Here is a 17,599-nt window from a genome sequence, read left to right as displayed (position 1 = left end):
TTTGGAGAAAAGGAATAGGTGACGTTTCAGGTCGCGACCCTTTGACCTGAGTGTCAGGGGGGAGGGATACTAGAGGTATGAAAAGGTAAGGAACAAATCAGAACTGGCACCGATAGCTGAAGTGCCCACAATGGTCCATTGTCTATCTTCGGTGTAAACCAGCATCCACTGTTCCGTTGTCTCTAAAAAATGTTGGATACACAAAATAATTAGATAGTCATGTGTTTATGAGGATTAGATTTTACACCAAATCAGTTGAAGGTGAAAAAGGTGCAGGTTAAACAGTGGTTCAGCAGGAGGCAAAGCTCTCTCTAAGCTCCAATGATTTGTCATCAGTCCCCTCAGGCACTGCCAGTGTGGAGTTCGCATGTTATCCTGTGACAACATTGGTTTTCCCTGGGTGCTTTTTTTCCCCTCCTGCATCAGGTTAATTAGTCACTGCAAATTAACCCTAATGCGGATTTTTGGTGGGAGAATCAAGATGATAAAAAATAGAATGTGAAAGAGATTGAGTTATGGGGAGTAAATAAGTGATAGAATGGATTTGTCCCAAGAGATGGCATAGACTCAAAGGGCTGCGTGGACCCATTCTATGTTGTGACAAAATAAAATGTGAAAAAAATATGATTTAAAGGACAAAAGTGCTGAAGAAATTCACAAACAAAATGTGCCCTTCTTCAGACTAAAGAAGGATCTCGGCCCGAACCGTCACTTTTCAATGTTCTCCAGAAATGCTGCCTGACCTGATGAGTTATTCCAGCACTTTGTCTCTATTTTCAAAGAGCAAAATTGTTGTTGTGGCATCATTCAATCACATTATCAATCTCCCTCCTGTACTCTGACTTAACGTTTGTCAATATTCGTCCAACTGCGCTGGTATAATTGGCGAATTTAAAGATGGCATTAGAGCTGTATCTGGCTGCATGGTCATGGTGTGGAAAGAGCAGATCAGGGTACTGAGCACATAGTCTTGAGGTTCTCCTGTGTTGATGGCTATCAAGGAGGAAGTGTTGCCAAGTCGTGCTTATTGTGGTTTGCCGATGAGGAAGTCAAGGAGCCAATAGCAAAGGAACGAACAGAGACACAGTTCTCTGAGTTGGATGATAAGTTTGGAGAGAATGATGTTGGGAACACCAAGCTGGAGTTGAACAACAGCCTGTCTAGTTTAGTTTAGTTTAGAGATACAGCGTGGAAACAGGCCCGTCGGCCCACCGAGTCCGCTCCAACCAGCGGTACCCCTACACTAACATTATTCTACACACTCGCGACAATTTACAATCTTTACCAAAGTCAATTAATGTACAAACCTCTAAGTGCGGGAGCAAACCAGAGTACTCGGAGAAAACCCATGCTGTCACGGGGAGAACGTACAAACTCCGTACAGACAGCGCTCGTAGTCAAAATGTCTCCTGTCTTTTTTAGTTGAAGTTTAGTTTATTGTCACGTGTACAGTGAAAACCTTTTGTTGCATGCTAACCGGTTAGCGGAACGACAATACGTGACTATAATCGAAACATCTACAGCATGAATAATATATTTGTTCATATATATTTTTGAATTACATTTTATATTTAAAATAATATATTTTTTATTTTTTACAATAATTTATTTCAATTTTAATAATTTTTAATTTCTGTGAACATCAGAACAGCCATTCAAAGTGGGGCAGCTTTTCTCAGTGAGGGAACCGGCTCAGCAAGAACTGGCCCATTAATTATGTAAGAGAAGGGAAAGAGACAACTTTCATTTTAATTATGGCATCAAAGGATTCACAGCAGAGCAGCTCACTATTGACCCTGAGCATAAGTTCAAATACAACCAAGGTGGATTTAAATTGATTAAATGATCCGAAATTTTCTTTAAATATAGCTAGTCTTTCTAATCATGGCCAGAAATAACTGGATTGTCATTTGAAAGCATCTCATGTGCTTCAAAGATATTTCCCCCAAGGGCGGAACAGTGGTACAGCTGGTCGAGCTGCTGCCTCACTGTGCCAGGGATCCGCGTTCAATCCTGACCTAGGGTATTGTCCGTGTGGAGTTTGCACGTTCTCCCTTTGACTGCGTGGGTTTCCTGCGGGTGCTCTGGTTTCCACTCACATCCCACAGAAGAGGGGTCCTGTAGGTTAATTGGCCTCTGTAAATGGCCCCTAATGTGTAGGGAAAGTGGGATAACATAGAACTGGTGTGAATGGGTGATGGTTGGATGGGCCAAAGGGCCTGTTTCCATGCTGTATCTGTAAACTAAACTAAATCTGACCTATATGTGACTCTAGACACACAGCAATGTGGTTGACTTGATTGGATTCTATCCTTTGTAATATGCAGGATGACAATAAGGAATAGTAGAGTTCAATGAATACTTATTGCGTGGGACGGAGGTGACGAAAGGTCAACTATTTTTAAATTAGCTTCACTGTATGTGTGTTGTCAAAATGATTGTCTAATACTTAGCATCGAATGAACTGCAATTTCCTCCAGGTAAAACATTAATAGTGAAGCCATCAATTTTATTTCACAATGAAATAACAAGGAACTGCAGATGCTGGTTTATTCCAAAGATAGACACAAAATGCTAGAGTAACGGGTACGGGATACTGAGTTGGATGATCAGCCATGATCATATTGAATGGCGGTGCAGGGTCGAAGGGCCGAATGGCCTACTCCTGCACCTAATTTCTATGTTTCTATGTTAACTCGGTGAGTCAGGCACTATCCCTGGAGAACATGGATAGGGGACTTTTTGGGTCAGAACTCTTCTTCAGACTGATTGTAGTGAGGTGGGAAAGAATGTTGGGAGAGAGCATGGCAAGTAATAGATGAACACTGGTGAGGGGGGTTCTTTGATAGACAGATTCTTGGTCAAAGGCCAGAGAAACAGATGTGAGCCGAAAGGATCACACTTTCTCTTCACATTCACATTGTTTAGATTCTCAAAATTAATAGCATCTTTTCCCCCAACAACTTTCTCTCTTTGAATCAGAATCTTCACATTCTCAATTTCTCATTCAACCTTCTGACCAAAGATAATCTACATCACAAAGTCTGTCTACTTCCACCTCCTGTCTCATTTCACCTGAGACCAAATCTTTCAGCCATGCTTTTGTCATGCCAAATCTATTCTCCATTTCCTGCAGCTAAACTCTACTTGCCTTGGTTTACTTGTATTTTTGGCTTTGGCAGAAGTTTCACTATTTGACATTCACTCTACTGGCTATATAATATCCAAATTAGAATCTATAGATTGGCTATTGCATGTTAGTCAATCAGAATGCTTAGTAATTATAACTCTGCCTAATTATAACATTCATAGTGTAAGAAATTGCCCACTGCCTGGCAGTAGCCATACCAGTGTGATCGTGTAATGACCTGCTGAGAAGATTATGACCTGAACGATAAAGATGTTTGTGTTTCAACCTGTGTGAGTTTGAGCTCTTTACATGGTGTCAGAAAATCGGGTCTACCCCGTGTCTGTTTACCGCGATTTATTTTGTTTATCAGTTTTTATTTGTGTGATTTTGATGACATGGCTAACTCATGTCGAAAGCCTAGCCCGCTCGTGTTTGATTCCGATATCGCCGAGCGATGGCGAATGTTTGAGAAGGACTACTCTCATTATCCCGACGATTTGAAAGCATTGCTACTGTTGAATTTAGCGGGTCCGGAAGCCATGATCCGCGCCGACACTTTTGACTTTTCACCTAGACGCGAATGGTCTGGTAGTGGTGGTGGATGAAACTATTGATAACCCGATGGTTCTGCTGAGGAAGTTTAGAGAACTGTGTGACTTACCGTCTAACAGGATCCTCGAGAGGACGAGATTTTTTGCCCGCATGCAACAGGCTGATAAGGCTGTGGAACGATTTATCAGTGACTTGAGACATATCAGCTCTCGGTGCAGATTTTGTGAGTTGACAAATGAGTTAGTACGTGATAAAATTGTGGGAGGAATGAGCGACCGTAAGTTAAGAGCCGAACTGCTGCGGAACGCTGAACTGACTTTGGAGCAAGCAATTCATGCTTGTCGGATGGCTGAGACTGTTGCACCACTTGCTGACTTTGATAGCACTAACACTAATCAACAACTTAATTACGAGGTGCTCTAACTGTAACTATTTCCACCCCAGGGGGCGCCAGTTTTGCGTAGCCCATGGGAAACTATGTCATAGTTGCAAGAAACTCAATCACTTTGCTAATTGTAGTTGATCTTGTGGGAGTACAGCTTCAAGGATGAAGCTGCACCTCATTCAACAAGACACGTCCGATTCCGATTCCCATGAACAGGACAAATCGTCCCACGGGAACGACCCTGATAACACAGACACTGAGTCTACCGTACTTTCCCTAAACCTGCGCACCCCAGGCAAAGTGACTGATCTAGCAGTGACCATGATAATCAATAACAAACCTCTGATCGCCAAAGTTGATACCGGCGCCAGAGCAAACGTCATGTCACTCAAAGTGTTCAATATGATAAGAACAACTGAAAAACAAGAGCTCATGAAAAAAGACTCCTCCACCCTACACGGAGGGGAAATTCTACACCCACTATGTAAAGCTGATCTGAAATGCACCATCAATGAACTGACAAATAACCTGCTATTTTACATTGTCCAACCAAGTTCTGAAACAGGATGAATTCTCCATCCTGAACATCTCGTTTGTTCCCACCTACCTCCTGCACCGCCTTGCCAAACACACCGCAGCAGATAAATCCTCCCAAATGCTAACTTCCATCATCAAAGGCAGGTAGCTAAACAAACAGTCTAACACCCATTTTGAATTACGACCCTACTTCCTGGTACGTGACGAACTAGTACAGGATGGAGTGATTGTTAAGGGTCACAAGAAAGTCATTCCCCCATCCCTGCGAAACGAGTACTATGAGGAATTCCACGGTGGTCACTCGGATGTGGAGGCTACCTTGCAGCGTGCGAAAGAAATGATCTGCTGGCCCGGAATGACCAAGTACATTCGAAGAAAATAGAATTATGCGCGATCCGTAACAGACAAGCACCCCACCAGCAAAAACAACCCCTGCTGTCCCAACCAGCTCCCTCTCTACCATGGTCATCAGTGGCTGCCAATATCTTTGACTGGCACGGAAAGCAACTCGTACTTTAACTGATTTGAAATTAACTTTTTGCCAACCATTTCTTCAGAGATAGTCGTCTAAAAGCTCAGGACCCATTTCTCTGCACATGGAATTCCAGCTCGCCTTCAGACTGACAACGGGACCCAATTCATTAGCCAGAAGTTTAAAGACTTTGCTAAACAGTGGAACTTTCAGCATGTCACCAGCAGCCCAGAATATCCACAGTCCAATGAACTTGCTGAGCGTGCTGTTCAAAGCACTAAACAACTCATGGAGCGCTCCTACTTAGCAAAATCTGATGTCTATTTGGACCTGCTGAACCTAAGAAATATTGCAAGAGATAATGTTCTAGGTTCTCCAGTCCAGCACCTGATGTCCCACCAAATGCGACCTCCGTTGCCCGTCGCCCAGGATCATTTGAAAGTCGTCACCCCCGCTGTAGTACAAAAGCGCGTACAGTCCAATCGAGACGCGCAGAAACAAAGTTACGATAAGACCAGCAAACCACTTGAGTCACTCATTCAAGGTGATGTGGTCCGGCTACAGACAGATAATTGTTGTTGCTGATGAGGCCAATCACCGTTGTATCATCTGCATACTTGATGATGGTGTTAGTACCATGTACAGGTGTGCAGTCATAGGTGAAGAGGGAGTAGAGGTGGCTCAGCACAGCCCTGTGGAACGCCGGTGTTCAAGGTGAGGGTTGAAGAGGTGTGCTTGTCTAACCTACAGATTGGGGTCTGTTGGTTAGAAAGTCCAGTATCCAGTTGCAGAGGGAGGGGTCGATGCCCAGGTTACCAAGTTTGTTGATCAGTTTAGAGGGTATAATGGTGTTGAATGCTGAGCTGTAATCGATGAACAACATTCTTACGTAAGTGTCTTTGTTGTCGAGGTGGGAGAGGGCGGAGTGAAGTGCCGTTGAGATGGCATCCTCCGTACTATTCTTGCAGTAGGCAAACTGATAGGGATCCAATGTGGGAGGTAGGCAGCCTTTGAGGTGTGCCAGGACCAGCCTCTCGAAGCACTTGGTGATGATGGGGGTAAATGCAACTGGGCGGAAGTCGTTGAGGCTTGCCGCAGTGGAGTGTTTTGGCACCGGCACGATGGAGGTGGTTTTAAGGCACATGGGAAAACTGCTTGGGCAAGTGACAGGTTGAAGATGTCTCTCCAGACGTCACTCCAAAAACGTACAGATTTGTAGGCTAATTGGCTTGGTAAATTGTAAATTGTAGCATGTGTAGGATAGTGCTCACGTGCGGGAATCGCACTCGGTGGGCTGAAAGGCATGTTTCCGTGCTGTATCTCTAAGCTAAACTAAGCAAAACTGTTCTGGACAGCACATGGATCCAGAGAATGTTACTTTACAAGTTCTTTCCACCTTTTATCTTTTCACATGCTGACAAGCCACTGTCTTTCCTCTATTTCACCTATATTTAAATTAAAAATAAAATTTCTTGTTCACGCAAGAAGAATGCAGAATTGGCTAATTTCTTCCTAAAATCATCCTTTTGGTTTATTATTGTTACGTGTGCCAAAATACAGTGAAAATCTCTGCATGTGTGCTAACCAGTCAAATCATACTACACATGAGAACAACCAATGCATACAAGTGCAACGGGAATGCTGAACATTCATCAATATTACGTTCTAGTTACAAAGAGAGTGCAGGTAAAAAATATCAAGTCTGCAATGAGGTAGGTTGGAAGATTGGGACTGCACATCATTTTGCAGTCTGTTTTTGGCATGTGAACAGTAAAAGTGCATTGTCAGTGCTATTGACATATAATCCCTCACTAACTATGCCTAGTGTGGAAATATGCTTTACGTTGATGAAACAGGTTCAAAAATGCAAGTTCAAACTTGCTCTGAATTGTTATTTATTTCACTTAATACATTTCTGAATATGAATTCCATAGATTGTGATAGTTGCATGACAAGGCTGATGTTTCCCCAAACTACATAAGATGTTAGTTGGATGATCAGCCATGATCATATTGAATTCGGATGGCCTACTCCTGCACCTAGTTTCTATGTTTCTATGTTAAGTGGCTGAGAGGGGCAGGGGTGGTCACTCCTGATGGAGAGGAATCTCCAATAAAACAGAGAAAATACCAGGAAGGTACGGGGGAATAATTAAGGAGGGAAAGTACAGAGCATATAGTCAAGCGAGCGCACTTACAAATAGTGTCCAGATAAGAAAAGATGATAAGACACGAAATGCTGCAGTAACTCAACGGGTCAGGCAGCATCTCTGGAGAAAAGGAAGAGGTGACATTTTGAGTTGAGACCCTTCTTCAGAATAATATAACAAATTGGGCCAAGGTGCAAGAAATGTTAAGATGTATACATTGTTCAATACTCCAATATTTGGTGCTGTACTTGAATGTATGAGGCATTTGTTATAAGATAGCAACTTAAAAACACAAATAGAGGAACAAGGATGTAATATATGCCTTTTTGCAAATGGCCGCAGGGTGACCAAGGCTGGAGTTGAATGTCCAAGAATATTTGATATTTAAGAATTTAAGGGGAAAGGACTGAGGACTGTTGGGTAAAAAGATGACATTAAACTAGAGTAATAGTCAGGAAGGATATTAGTCCAGAAAATCATGATTTGGAATTAGGAAGCAGCAAAGGGCAAAAAACATTGGTGTGAGTTATCTACAGGTCTCCAAACAGTCATGTAATTAAGGGGCAGCATCATAAGGGGAATTAGGAATGTGTGAAACAAGGGGACTAGAGCAATAATGGATGACTTTAAACAAACAAATGAGCAATTATACTTTGGAGGACAAATTCTTAGCGTGTACTGGAGATGTTTCGGGTCGGGATCCTTCTTCGGACTGAAATCAGGCCCCGGAGCATGCGCCCTTTTTAGGGCGGGCACTTACGGATGTCAAACTGGATGGCATCACCCTGCTGCAGACTTCTACTGACTCAAACGCAAGAAGAAGACGGAAATGGGGGGGGGGGGGGGGTCTTTGTTTATGGGGCACATACTACCCTTGGTTGTTTATTTGAACAAAGAAAACTATGAAAGCACAAGGAATGAGTTGGATGTTATAGATTGGTAAGCTTCATTGAAAGGCCATAAGAACAGGAAACCTGTGGTTTGGGAGCAGTTAAGAAGTAAGCAAAAAAGAACCAACAGATTGATCAAGAGAGTCAAATTGAGCATTGGCCTGCAAAATCTTCTACAACTACTCAAAATAAAAAAGATTGGAGAAGGCAAATGTAAGTTCCTTACTGTCAGAAAATAGAGTATTTATAAAGGAGAACAACAAATAGCAGAACATTCAACAAATACTTGGTCTGTCTTCACAGAAGAGGAAACAAATAACTTCCCAGAAATACAAGGAACTATGAGAATAAATAATATAGAATGGTACAGCACAGGAACAAACCCTTCAGCACACAACATCAGTGCTGAAATCGATGCCAATGAAATGGAGGAACTAAAGGGATCTAGTAAAAAAAATGTTCTGAAGAAATCAATGGCACCACAAATTGCTAATCCCCAGGGTCAAATATCTGCATCCTGGAGTACTAATGGAAGGTGGCTGTAGCAACGCGTTGGTTGTCAGCTTCCAAAATTCTATGTACATAATTCAGTTTTCGAAATACAGCATGGAAACATGCCCTTTGGCCTAGCAAATCTAGGCTGACCCTTGACCACCCACTCACACTAGTTCTACATTAACCCACTTTCTCATCCACTCCCTACACACTAGGGGCAATTTACAGAGGCCAATTCACCTACAATCCCGCACGTCTTTGGGGTGTGGGCGGAAACCAGAGCACCTGGAGGAAACCCACGCGATCACAAAGAAAACATGCAAACTGTACACTGTCAGCACCCAACGTCAGGATTGAACTCAGGTCTCCGATGCTATGAGGCAATAGCTCGACCAGTTGCGCCACTAGGCTGCCCTGGTTGTTCCTGCCGATCGGAGAGTGACAAATGTAACCCGAATATGATAATAAGAGAAGTCTGAACAAGACTCCCAACCAGAAACGTCACCAATCCTATTTTTCCAGAGATACGCCCTGACCTGCTGAGTTACTCCAGCACTTTGTGTCTATCTACAACAAATGGTAAGGCAGCCTTTGAGTAAGAAGCTTTGAGTACAGTGCATGCATGTGAGACCATACTTGGAGTATTGGACGTAGATCCTTAATGAAGAAAGTATATACTTTTCACCACTGGGGTGTAATGTATGTTTGCTCATTCCTCAGAGGGCAAAACATTTAATATGAGGAGAGACAGGGTCCATTGGGCCTATATTCATGACAAGTGTGGAAAAATAAGCGATTTCATTGAAACATATGACATTTTGACGGGACTCAGTGGTTTAATGCAGGAAGAATGTTTCCCGTACATCAATGGCCTAGAACCAGGAGTCACAGTGTCAGGAAATGGTGTATGACATTTAGGACTGAGATGAGAACAAAATGTATCAAGTGTTGTGGGAAGAGTGCAGGTACATGGTACTAAAATGGATAAGTGATAATTGCACTGAATGGCAGAGTAGGCAAAGGAATTAATAGTCAACTCCAATCCTGTTTTTTCAATGTTTCTACAATCAACTGCATGTCTTGCATTGTATTTTAATATTAAATTGATAACTTAATATAGAAAAATATAGGAGCAATAAACAAAAGTTGTGTATGTGAAATAATAAGCAGCCATCTAAACTGTAATATATAATAAAATAACGTAAATAATGGTCTATTATTACATATATATTCATAAACATTATATAAATTCTAAAGTTTACCCAATTTCATAGCTTATAAACACTTTTACATTACATTATTAATATATAATAATATTAATATTTTAATATTAAATACAGAAATCTAATATTAGCATCATATTTTCTCTGTTAATACTGTGTCCAATTCTGGACACATGCCGTGCAATGCAAAGGATATTACAGCTTTCTTTAAAAAAGATCTTGGAGAGTGTAGAGCAGAGATTTAAGAGAATTATGCCCCTATCCCACTTAGGAAACCTGAACGGAAACATCTGGAGACTTTGCGCCCCCGTAAGGTTTCCGTGCGGTTCCCGGAGGTTGCAGGTGGTTGCCGGAGGTTGCAGGTAGTGGAAGCAGGTAGGGAGACTGACAAAAACCTCCGGGAACCGCACGGAAACCTGGGTGGGGCGCAAAGTCTCCAGAGGTTTCCGTTCAGGTTTCCTAAGTGGGACAGGGGAATTATACTAGAAATTTCAGTTATGCTGAGTGGCCAGTTACCTGTTCTTCAAATGGCGATGGTTAAGTAAGATTTAAAAGAGGCGTTAACATTTCGACCAACTTTTGAGCTAGCTACAGGTGAACTGTTTTCATTGGCATTATGGAGCAGAGGGTGCAAATTTAAGGTAATTGCCAAATAATCAAAGATAAACTGAGAAAAGTAATTTTGATGCAGCGAATTACCGGCATGCCTGTCTGAAAGGGTGGTGGATGCATATTCAAAAATAAGTTCCAAAAGAGTCCTGGATAAAATCTTGAAAAGGAAGACATTTCAGGAAAAGAAAGCAGGAACTGAGATAATTTGAATAGTTATTTCAAAGAGCTGGTAAAGAGCTTTTCAACAATGCCGAAGTGCTGGGCATACTGTAGAAGGGACACGGAGCATGGATACAAAGTCGACTAAGAAACCGTCAACAGAGGGTCATGGTGAATGGCAGGATTTACGTATAAGCTTCACAAGCTTAACCTTAGGGCCTCGAGATCTAGGAGTGCCTTGGCAGGGCCGGATTCACCTATAGGCTTCATAGGCTGAAGCCTAGGGCCTCAAAATCTAGGGGGCCTCCGGCCAAGGTGATTTTTTTCCCCAGAGCAAAAAAAATCCAGAGATAAAAAAATTGGAGCGCTATCAGCGTTTCCACTTTGACGGAAATTACCTGAAATTCTGGTTCCGGCCCGCTGGCAATAGACAACGTTAATTTGGGGCATGAATATTCAAATGCTGCTAAACGTCTCTTCCAACCTCATTTCCGAGCACATTCTCTGATGCTTTGAGTTTGCAAGAATTGTAACCGATGAATTATGAAGGAAACTCGATGAACAGATGCAGGGTCTTGACAAATGCACTACGATGTTGATGTGACTATACTGAAGTGCAGGAAGCCTGACTGCCCAAATATTTACACCCACGAATTGTACAAAAGCTCACAGGATTGAAGATGCAGGTTGCGTATGTACAACACAGCTGGTTTCCACGGGATATTTATAAGCTATTTCAGTGTGCAAATTTGACCAATAAAAAGCAAGTTTTTGTTAAAAAAAAAAAGTGCCTTGCAATTTAAAGAGGATGTGATGAAGCTCAAAAGAAAAACAGGACAAGTTTTCATGCACATGTAAAGGTACAAATATGACTGTCGTGTGTTGAATATTAAGCGGGCATTCCATTAAGGGAGAGGGATTGTGATATCTGGTGTCCACCAATAAGCAGAAACAATGAATAGTGCCCTGGAAATACGAGGCAAGTTATCCCATTTGTCAGATTTCTTCCCCCCCCCATCAATAATCAATCTGCTGTCCTGATAAGGACAGGCTGCAGTCTTTGTTTTCCTTTGAGTGGAGAAAACAAAAGCCATCTGGCCACTGTAGAAAGATAGTGCCTTGAATGAAAGAGCGTTTTATTTCCAGAGGCAGTGGGTCCACGGATGCAAAACAATAACTGACCCGCCAAATAAAAAGCCTCGTCTGCTAACATTAACTGCAGCATGTAACACAATGTACGTCATTGGGGAGATTAGGCCGAGCGTGCGAACATTGGCTTTTGCAATATGTGCAACTGAAAGGAATCAAAAAATATTGTGGGTATTACTGTTTATAGGTTTTAAAAATCCACATGTGAATAAAATTCAGAACACCCACATTTTTTTCTACTACTTAGATGATTATGACATCAATATAAATTGATTATATACCGAAAACATCAAAAAAATTAAACCGTGGAGTGAAAAGCCTACATGTGTCCCATTAATGCCCCTGTCCCACTTAGGCGATTTTTTTAGGCGACTGCAGGTGACTAGGCTGTCACCACATGGTCACGGGGTGATGCCTGTATGGTCTCCTCAAGTCGCCCAAAGAGTCGTAGAAACATAGAAAATAGGTGCAGGAGGAGGCCATTCGGCCCTTTGAGCCAGCACCGCCATTCATTGTGACCATGGCTGATCATCCCCTATCAATAACCCGTGCCTGCCTTCACCCGATTTCCCTTGACTCCACTAGCCCCTAGAGCTCTATCTAACTCTCTCTTAATTCCATCCAGTGACTTGGCCTCCACTGCCCTCTGTGGCAGGGAATTCCATAAATTCACAACTCTCTGGGTGAAAAAGTATTTTCTCACCTCAGTCTTAAATGACCTCCCCTTTATTCTAAGACTGTTGCCCCTGGTTCTGGACTCACCCAACATTGGGAACATTATTCCTGCATCTAGATTGTCCAGTCCTTTTATAATTTTATATGTTTCTATAAGATTCCCCCTCATCCTTGTAAACTCCAGTGAATACAAGCCTAGTCTTTTCAAGTCGTAGTGTTTTTCTGGTCGCCGCTGGATTTTGAAATGTTCAAAACTTCTCGGCGATACTTGGCGACAGTGGGCTTGACGCCAATGATCGTAACTTGTCTTCTCCTGATGTAGGTGCTGTTGTAGGTTGTCGCCAGGTGACATACGTTGGCACCGGTGCTGACTTTGGTGAATTCCATTGGCGACTACCTACGTCAACCTATGTCAACCGGCGACAGGTACCGGCGACTGAATTGTCTTACCTAGTCGTAGCTTGTCGCGGGTGGACGTAGGTTGTCGTAGGTGCGGTTGTAGGTGGACGCCCTAATGGGCCGCCGGTTGTCGGTAGCTTGCTGTAGCTTGACGTCGACTAGGTGGCAGGTTGTTGTAGACATTGTCGTAGACAATGTCGTTGGGGGGTCTAGTCGCTGTTTTTTTGGCGACCTGCTACGTCTATGACAGTCGCCGGCAGTCGCCGAAAAAAACCCTTAAGTGGGACAGGCCCATAAGTCACTTGCAAGCTCCCTCCCATTGTCTGTCAGGCTGTGCAGCCGTTTTGACATTGCTGCTGCTGTCCTCCTGCCCAACCTGTTTTTCGAGTCTGACTTTGCCACCAAACAAAGTAATGCATTGCTTTTTGCTGTATAATTTACTGTCGTCCCAGCTATTATCTGGCAACTGCATAATCCTACCAACAGCTAGAGAGCAATCCTGAACTACTATCTATCTCAATGGAGATTCTCAGACTATCTTTTATCAGTCTTTGCTGGCTTGATCGTGTACTAAACTTTATTCACGTTATTCCCTTGATCATGTATCTGTACATTGTGGAGGGTCAATTGTAATCATGTATCGTCTCTCCACTGGCTGGTTAGCATATAACAGAAGCTTTTCACTGTACCTCGGTACACGTGACAATAAACTAATCTCAAACTCAAAAACTCAAACTCAAACTCACAATTCTCTCTGGGGGTCAACATTTTCTTTGTTCACAACTTAAAGAATTGTAAAGTTGAGTAAGCCTCATGCATAAGCACAATATACATCACCAAATGTGGCTGAATCATATCAAGCACAAACCTCAGCCAAGGCTACATATAATGTGGTGTGATCAAAGGTTACATAGAAACATAGAAACTTAGAAAATAGGTGCAGGGGTAGGCCATTCGGCCCTTCGAGCCTGCACCGCCATTCAATATGATCATGGCTGATCATCCAACTCAGTATACCTACCGTACCTGCTTTCTCTCCATACCCCCTGATCCCTTTAGCCACAAGAGCTACATCTAACTCCCTCTTAAATATAGCCAATGAACTGGCCTCAACTACCTTCTGTGGCAGAGAATTCCACAGATTCATCACTCTGTGTAAACAATAATTTTCTCATCTCGGTCCTAAAAGACTTCCCTCTTATCCTTAAACTGTGACCCCCTAGTTCTGGACTTCCCCAACATCGGGAATAATCTTCCTGCATCTAGCCTGTCCAATCCCTTAAGAATTTTGTAAGTTTCTATCAGATCCTCCCTCAATCTTCTAAATTCTAGCGTGTACAAGCCGAGTTTATCCAGTCTTTCTTCATATGAAAGTCCTGCCATCGCAGGAATCAGTCTGGTGAACCTTCTCTGTACTCCCTCTATGGCAAGAATGTCTTTCCTCAGATTAGGAGACCAAAACTGTACGCAATACTTCAGGTGTGGTCTCACCAAGACCCTGGACAACTGTAGTAGAACCTCCCTGCTCTTATACTCAAATCCTTTTGCTATGAAAGCTAACATACCATTTGCTTTATTCACTGCCTGCTGCACCTGCATGCCTACTTTCAATGGTACACAGAAATGCTGGAGAAACTCAGCGGGTGCAGCAGCATCTATGGAGCGAAGGAAATGGGTGACGTTTCGGGCCGAAACCCTTCTTCAGACTGAACACTTTGCCTACTTTCAATGACTGGTGTACCATGACACCCAGGTCTCATTGCATCTCCCCTTTTCCTAATCGGCCACCATTCAGATAATAGTCTACTTTCCTGTTTTTGCCACCAAAGTTACGAGTCAGTAAAGATGTTACACTGTTCGAGGAGATGCAGAGGACATCCTTAAAGCACTTTCTCCGTCATCCTCACCATTACTGACAATGTGATCGACCCACCATCAGTGCTTCGGTGCTGGGGACATTGGCTAGGAGATGATGTGGTATAACATGTCATTGGATGTGGAAGGTTTGTTAGAAACTGCATTGTTGGTGTTTCTCCAATGATGTGAGGTGCCCGCAGTAGTTTGTCCATTTCTGCAAAGCCTTATGCTTCTGTTCCGCACCTGGGTTGAGGTTGGTTGATGCCTTTGCTCAAACACTGGAGACATTATCCAAGACCTTCTGCAAAGAGGCACTGGGAAATTTGTAAATGAGTGGGTTCCAGCAAATGCATCTTTGAAAGCAATACAAAAGATCAATGATTTTGTATTGCAAAGATTTTCCTGTAGAAAATTTTAAATATTAGCTGCAAAGTATTTGAATTCCTTCTCGATGGGGATAAATGCAACTCTTACAGGTTACACCTCATATGGCCTAGAAAATAAAATATCTCCATAAAATAAAACTGGTGGGCATTTCCTTCATGCTGAATTTCTCACATTGTGAGATTAAACATGGGAAATACCATTTAAAAAAAATTGTTTAATTAATTGACAAAGCAATCCTTTAACTCAGTAATTATTGTAGATGTTAACTACCTCACACCTCTGACAACTCTGAATTTCATTCCCATTGAAATTAAAATAGACTGGGAAAAATATAGGACATCAGCAATTATGCAAGGCTTCATCTTCTGAAAAAATTACCTCAGTTAACAGTTTAAGGATGTGCTGATTGTTCTATGTTATTCCGTTGATGTTTCATGCAATAGCAGTGCAACAATATTGTGACTCCAAGATTAGATAAGGGAACTTTTATCTGCATTGCTCTAAGTTTTTTCTGGTCATTTTTTCCATGACCCATACTACATCCCAGAACTGGTCATTTCTCCTGAGAAGGGAATGGAGGGTTATGGTATGAGTGCAGGCAGATGGGACTAAGGGAAAAAAGTTGTTCGGCGCGGACTTGTAGGGCCGAGATGGCCTGTTTCCAAGCTGTAATTGTTATATGGTTATTTGAATCTTGTCCAAAGTTCTGATACAGAGGTGCTAGCTTTTCATGATCTGGCCACTTTCCACAGTGCTGGGAACCAAAATACAATAGCAGTCTTTTCTGGCCTGTAGCTGCATGGTGGTTTTCTAAGAATGGAGCCTTAAAGATGGTTCTGGAGTCTATATCAAATCTTGCTAGGAATTAATCCACTGGAGGAAGCACAAACGTTTGCACCTTTGACCCACGGGAACTAGGTGAACCTTCCAGCTTGTAGAAATTAAGAAATGACCACGGCACAATATTTCTCTCGCCAGCCCAGCTCGCAAATGAAATTGAAAATTGCCCAGACTGTCTATTCAGTGCAGCACAATCTACAGCCCAAACATGTTCCCATAAAACAGAGCTGGAGTAACTCAGTGGGTCAGGAAGCATCTTTGGAGAAAAGGAATAGGAGTCGAAACCCTTCTTCAGCCCCAGAAATCCAGGAACTATCTAACAAGAGCTGAAACCTGATAAATTGAATATTTGCTATTTTCAGAACTATTTGCTATGTGCAGTATTCCAGCTTCCTCAGTAATTTCACAACTTCTGTGTTTATCTTCAAATGGGCAGATGTCCTATATTTACTCCTGTGTAAAAATAGGTGCCAGTAATATCGAGATTACAGTTTTATTCTAAACATCATGAAATGAAAAAGCAAACAAATAAAAAATTTAAGAAAGAACTGCAGGTGCTTGAAAAATTGAAGGTAGACATAAATGCTGGAGAAACTCAGCAGGTGAGGCAGCATCTATGGAGCGAAGGAATAGGTGACGTTTCGGGTCTTATATGCTGCCTCACTCGCTGAGTTTCTCCAACGAATTAAATATAATATTTATATAGTTAACATATATTAACTCAACAAACATCTTCTTGAATCTCTGTCCATTGGTTCCTGCTTGCTACCAGAGTGCATCTTTGCTATAAAGGATACATTCTACATCATAATGTTAGATACACTTAATATCTGGTGTCCAACCCAAAGTCCGCGTAGATAGCGAATAACGTTGCACACTTAACTAATTGAAATACCAGGCAGCATCAAGTTTAAATGCTGATCTAGTTAACCGGAAAGACCAGGTGACCACTTATCTCTATTTAGTCGGCAATTGCCCAACTGATAGGGACCAAGTCCCAGTCCTGCATTAAATTATGTCGTAGAACATAGGACAGCGCAGCATGGGAACAGGCTCTTCAGCTCACAATGTTTGCACCGAACCTGATGCCAAGTTAAACTGCTCGCATCTGCCTGTACATGATCTGTATCCCTCTATTCTTTGCACTTCCATGTGCCTATCAGGACCATATTTGTTCTCAATCCCCTTTGGACCAGAGTTCAAATAAATTGGTGAGGTTCCTGTATTCGCCACTGATTTCAGAAGAAGATTTACACTTAGTCATAGTCATAAAAGTGGTACAATGTGGAACCAGGCAGGGCCTTTGGCCCAAGTTTCCCACACTGGCCATCGTGTCCTGTCTACACTAGTCCCACCAGTCTGCATTTCACCCCTATCCCTCTAAACCTGCCTTATCCATGTACCTATCTAAATGTTTCTTAAATGTTGCAATAGTGCCTGCCTGAACTACCTCCTCCAGCAGCTCATTCCATACACCCACCAGTCTTTGTGTGAAAAAGTTACCCCTCACGTTCCTATTAAATAGTTCCCCCTCACTTTAAACGTATGTCCTCTGGTTCTCGATTCCCCTACTCTGGGAAAGAGACTCTAAGCGTCTACCCAATCCATTCCTTACCTCCTTTACACATACACGGTTCTGACGAAAGCTGAACGTTGACACTATTTCTCTCTCCACGGACGTTCTCGAA

This window comes from Leucoraja erinacea, chromosome 11 (assembly GCF_028641065.1).
Source record: "Leucoraja erinacea ecotype New England chromosome 11, Leri_hhj_1, whole genome shotgun sequence".
NCBI lineage: Eukaryota > Metazoa > Chordata > Chondrichthyes > Rajiformes > Rajidae > Leucoraja > Leucoraja erinaceus.
Note: the sequence above shows the minus strand (reverse complement) of the source record.